General features: G+C 41.7%; 1 pseudogene; it reads left to right on the top strand.

Annotated features, from left to right (window-relative positions):
* The first annotated feature begins 1,378 nt into the window (after window positions 1-1,378).
* LOC102855586 lies at window positions 1,379-4,108 on the top strand (annotated as a pseudogene).
* Window positions 4,109-5,620: the final 1,512 nt, after the last annotated feature.

Genomic DNA, 5,620 nt, shown 5'->3' with positions numbered 1-5,620 from the left:
AGTGAAGGATACTCCCTAGATGTGGACATACTGGTCTCTGTGCTTTTCTGTGTTATGACCCCTATGCTGAACCCCATCAATATATATATATATATATATATTATCTAGCTATAGATTTTTTTAAATCAGTTTTTCAAAGCCAAGGGTTTCCAAAAACCCAGGTTATTTCTCTCCAGATGTTCCCTTCTTCTACCCTGTTCTCACCTGGAATGTAGTCTATAGTTTATATTGCTAATCCTGTACAGTCCTCCTGCCATTCAGTAACAAATGTCTGGCTCCAAGGCTGACATCTGGTCTCCTGTAGGCTCATGAGGAAAGAGAAGATATATGCTGAGGCTTCTATGGTAGGCACACTCTGGTACTTTTGTCCACAAAGACTGAGTCTAGAAAGGAAAGCTTGACACAACTCACAGTCCAGTCCAGGATTCCCAGAGCAACTTATTCTCCATCACATATTCTGTGGTAGGTAGTAAGATCAATTTGAAATGAAAATCACCAACACGACCTCAAAATTAACCAGCTAGGTTTGTCTCACCAACTTCTGCAATGTAGCTCTCATTTCCAATGACAGCAAATACAGTTGCATGTGAGGGTGGTGCCAGCAGCCTTCCTGCCTCTGGAAGCAGCCCAGGTCTCAGAGAAGGTCCCTAGTGTCCCAGTGACTTGAGATGCTTTCTTCTGAAGCCATAAGAACAACACAATTACAGAAAAGCCAAACTTGAGAATATCAAGTTATTTGCAACTCAAATCCCCGTCACTTTTTTACCAAAAAAGTAGGTTGCAGATTTGAACTGCTGACCTTTCAGTTAGCAGCCCAATACTTAGTCTACCATTGTCAATATTCCTTGCTATTGACCAGACTCAGCCATACTATTTCACTTGAGATTTCTATCATCAGTGTTGTTTCATATGCCAGACATTCCTTTGTCACGCTCCTTTGACTTTATTTAGGACAGTATTCTCTCATGTGCCCCATACACGATGAAACAAATGCACATACATCCTTATTGTGAGCACATCTTTGCTACTATGATTAGGAGTTGCCAGGGATGAGCAGGAAGATAATGGAGAGTTTTTGTTTAGAGAGCACTGAGTTTGTGTTAATGGTGGTAGGATGAGTGGGGAAAGGACCAAGAGAATGGATGCACAACTCGAACGTAATCCATGCCACTGAATTATACATGGAGAAATTATTGAGGTGGTAATGTCCTATGTGTATTTTCAACACAGCAAAAGAAATGAACATTCAGCTAAAACTTTTAATGAATAACTGAAGACTATAGGCAGCATGAGAGTGCAAACTCCCTGCAGGGCACAGATACAGAGAGTTCACACCCGCTCGCCTTTCCTCTAGGAACTCTACCAGCTGCTTACAAGGATGATCGGGAAGAATTCTGGAAAAGGGTTCCTAATGGTGCTGCTGTGTAGGGGAATGGAGGGAACAGCAGCTGCTGTCAAAACTTCTCCCAAACCTATTTTCCCTGTACAACAAATGTTGTAATTTACGGACAAGAGCAATAAAATCTCTTACCTTAGGGCACTGTAGGAATCCACTTTAGCTCAGAAAGAGAACATTAGTTTTTTTTAAAAAAAAATACTTGCTCTTTGGGGAGGTACAGGAACATGGGCAAGGTTTAGCACTGCAGTCAGACACTTCACATTTCTGAAGGCCAAATGCTCAAAGCCCAAGTTTACAGTACCTGAGACTTAAACAGAACTTTGGATTGGGAAAATGCCCTTCTCTTGCCCCTGACCAGCCCACTAAATGAACATTTAGTAAAAATAACAGTTGACTACAATTTGGAGAACTCCAAGAAATAGATTATATGTAAGTATACAGAGAAGATTCAAAGACAAGCAGCAGGAAGATATGCACACAAACTAGTCCAAAGCTTGAATACAAGAGAAACTAGAGAAACACCAATCCTAGGATGCCCTGTGGCTGACCATAACAGACTTCAAACTCTGGCTAAATTAGTACAAAATCCCACACTAAAATCCCATTGGAAGGAAAGGTATGTCCAAACACAAGCTGAAAAAATAATTTTTAACTTTGGTTATCTACTGTCTTATGTAACATAAAGGTCTGGTGGGAGTTGTGCCCTGCTAAGCAAAAGGCGGCTGCACCTCTGGCAGTTCAAATCCTCTAGTGACTCCTCCAGTACGATTTACAGCCTGGGAGACCTAATGGATGCTCAGCTATTAGTTGGTTTCAATTCAACAACAGTAAGTGAATGAGTTAAATAATAAAGGAAAATACACTGTGTATGTAATACAATAGCTTTCAACAAAATGCTTATGAAGCATAAGAAAGGAAAAGGGGGGAAAACCCTCAAACCCCATAATCTGAGTAGACAACATAGAAATCAATTCTATACACAAATATACCAGAGATATTAAAACTATCATGCAGAGAATTTAATATAATTCCAGGTAATTAATTTAAAACTTTAAAAATCTTTAGTGGAAAAATATAGATAATATTCAAGATCAAGCAAATCATTTCAGCAAAGAGATGTGAGCTATAAGAAAACATCAAATGGAAATGCCAGAAAATACAAACACTGTAACAGAGCTAAAGAATTCCTTTACCGTGTCAAGTCTCCTTAACAGACTTTCTACATAAAGATTTGGTGAATTTGAAAATTGCTATTGTTACTTGTGTAATGTTGAATTAGAACATACTCCTACCTGACCCTCCAGTGGGTCTTCAGAGGTAGTAAATAGCACAGGATAGAGACTAGCTATCATTTTGCCAAGGAATAGTTGGTAGATTTGAACAGTGTGTCTTTGGGCTGGAAGTGCAACTCCTTGCCACTAAGTAAGTAACCCAATAACAATAAAACAAAATGCCAGCACCCATGGAAGTTCATTGAGGAGGTTCCTGGGGCTTTCTTAACGGAGGGAGCAGGGTTGACAATATTCAAGATCAAGCAAATAATGCTTGTTCACACTATGCTACACCCAACTATGTATGATACTGCTTTGCAGGTTTATACATCCATTTAAAGTATTCTCATTATGATTTATTTTCTTTCTCCCCCCCCTTTCCTTTATTTCGCAGCTGCCGATGGGTTTAAAATGAATAATCAAACCGGTGTTACTGAATTCATTTTCTTGGGATTTTCCAACCACCCCAATCTACAAGGACTGTTCTTTCTGATCTTTCTGATCATTTACCTGATAACTTTCATGGGTAACACACTCATAATAACAGCCACCAAGGTTAGCCCTGCCCTCCAAACTCCAATGTATTATTTTCTCAGCCACCTCAGCTTCTTGGACATCTGCTACACATCCACCACCATCCCGGTTATGCTGGTGAACTTCTTCCGTGACAAAAAGACCATCTCATACGATGGCTGCCTTTCCCAGATCTTCTTCCTTGTAACCTGTGCTGGCACTGAATGTGTCTTATTAGCTGCTATGGCTTATGACAGGTATATAGCCATCTGCCGTCCTCTTCAATATCCAACTCTCATGAGTATAAAAGTCTGTGTGTTTTTGGTGACTGGATCCTGGCTTTGTGGGCTAGTGAATTCCCTCACACACACAGTGCTGGCAGCTACCCTCACTCTGTGTGGACCCAACCAGATCAGCCACTTTCTCTGTGACATCCCATTGCTCCTGAAGCTCTCCTGTTCAGACACCTCTCTCAATGAGTTTGTGCTCCATGTGGCCAGTGCCACCATTGGACTGAGCCCCTGCCTGTTCACTGCAGTGTCCTACATACTCATCCTCTCTGCCATCCTGAGGATTCCCTCTGCTCAGGGCAGGAGAAAGGCTTTTTCTACCTGTGCTTCCCACCTCACTGTGGTAGTTGTCTTTTATGGAACTGCTAACTTCAACTATGATCGACCAAGTGAAGGATACTCCCTAGATGTGGACATACTGGTCTCTGTGCTTTTCTGTGTTATGACCCCTATGCTGAACCCCATCATCTACAGCCTGAGAAACAAGGAGGTCAAGGGGGCCCTGAGGAAACTAGTTGATCGGTGTGTACTCTCTGGTAATATCAGTGCCTAGATCTCAATGGTCTTCAGACTGGGGCATGCAACTCCCTAAAAAATTTCAAGAGATTTTAGATAGAAAGTCATGTTGTTGTTAGGTGCTGTTGAGTCAAATATGACTCATAGTAAACCACAAACCTGAACCCTGTCCTTACCTGTATTATACTCATAATTTCTGAAACACTTTAGCCTATTTCTGTAATCACTATATCAATCTGTCTAGCTGAGGGTCTTCCACTTCTTTGACAAAAATCCACCTTCCTAAGCATGATGTCCCTCTCCAAGGAATGTTGTTGTTGTTGTTGTTATGTGCCATCGAGTTGTTTGCGATTCATAGCGACCCTATGTACAATAGCCCTAAACCCTGCTCTATCCTGTGCCAATCACACTGCCTCTGACACACCCATCCCAATTACCCCAGTTACTGAATCAATCCACCTCATAGAGGATCTTCCCCTCCTGCACTGTCCCTCTACTCTACCCAGCATGATGTCCCTCTCCAAAGACCTGTCTCTCCTTGTAACATGTCCAAAGTATGTCAGACGAAGCCCCAGAATCTTTGCCTCCAAGGAGTAGTCTGGTTTAACCCTCTCTAGGATGAATCTGTTTGTTTTCTTGGCAGTCCATGGTACATTCAATACTCTTCTCCAGCACCACACCACAGCTCAAAGGCATCAATTCTCCTTCTATCCTCCCTAGTCATTGTCCAGCTCTCTGATGCATAACAAGTGATTGCAAAGACCATGGCCTGTATCAGGTGCACCTTCGTCTCCAGAGAGACACCGTTGCTCTTGAGTACTTTAGAGAGGTCCCTAACCGTAGACTTTCCCATCGCAATACAGTTTTTTATTTCCTGGCTACTGGTGCCAAGAGTGTTGACTGTGGAGCCAAGCAAACTGAAGCTGTGAGCAATCTCAATCTCTTCGCCATCCATCCTGATGCTACGAATTGCTTCTCTAATAACATGCCCAAAGTATGTGAGATAAAGCTTTATCATCTTTGCCTACAGGAAGCACGCTGGCTGCACCTTCTTCAAGACATACCTGCTTGTTTTTCTGGCAGTCCATGGGATATTTAACACTGCAGATCAAAGGCATCAGCTCTCCTGTCAGCCTTATTCACTGTCTAGCTCTCAGATGCATAGCAAGTGATAGAAAGGACCATGGCCTGAATCAGGAGCACCTTTTAGAGATTCCATTTCCAGATCCTCAATTCCTATGGACTAGTTCCTACCAGCTCTTCCTAAGAACTCTTTGCTCTTTCTCCTTTCACAAATACCCTTTCCTCCTTTTCCAAATTTAAAGTGCACTGAATATGTTCTATTGGATCTCAATATCGTTTCTATCTTCCTAGGTTCTATCCAAGGAGCTCTGGTGGCTTGGTGGTAATGAGTTGTGCTACCACAGATTCTAAAAATTCTGACATTTTTATTCTTGGGCTCTCTTGCCAACAGAAATCTTGTTGTTGTTAGGTGCTATAGGGTCCATTCCAACTCAAAGTGATCTTATGTATAACAGAATGAAGCAATGACTGATTCTTCACTATCTTCAAAACTACTGCCATGTTTGATCCAAATGTTATGTTTACTATGTCAATCTTGATATGGAAAA

Source organism: Elephantulus edwardii, unplaced genomic scaffold (genome assembly GCF_000299155.1).
Source record: "Elephantulus edwardii isolate Elephantulus edwardi_28Jun2011 unplaced genomic scaffold, EleEdw1.0 scaffold00260, whole genome shotgun sequence".
Classification (NCBI taxonomy): domain Eukaryota; kingdom Metazoa; phylum Chordata; class Mammalia; order Macroscelidea; family Macroscelididae; genus Elephantulus; species Elephantulus edwardii.
The sequence above is the reverse complement of the archived record's forward strand: the minus strand, read 5'-3'. Positions and strand labels throughout refer to the sequence as shown.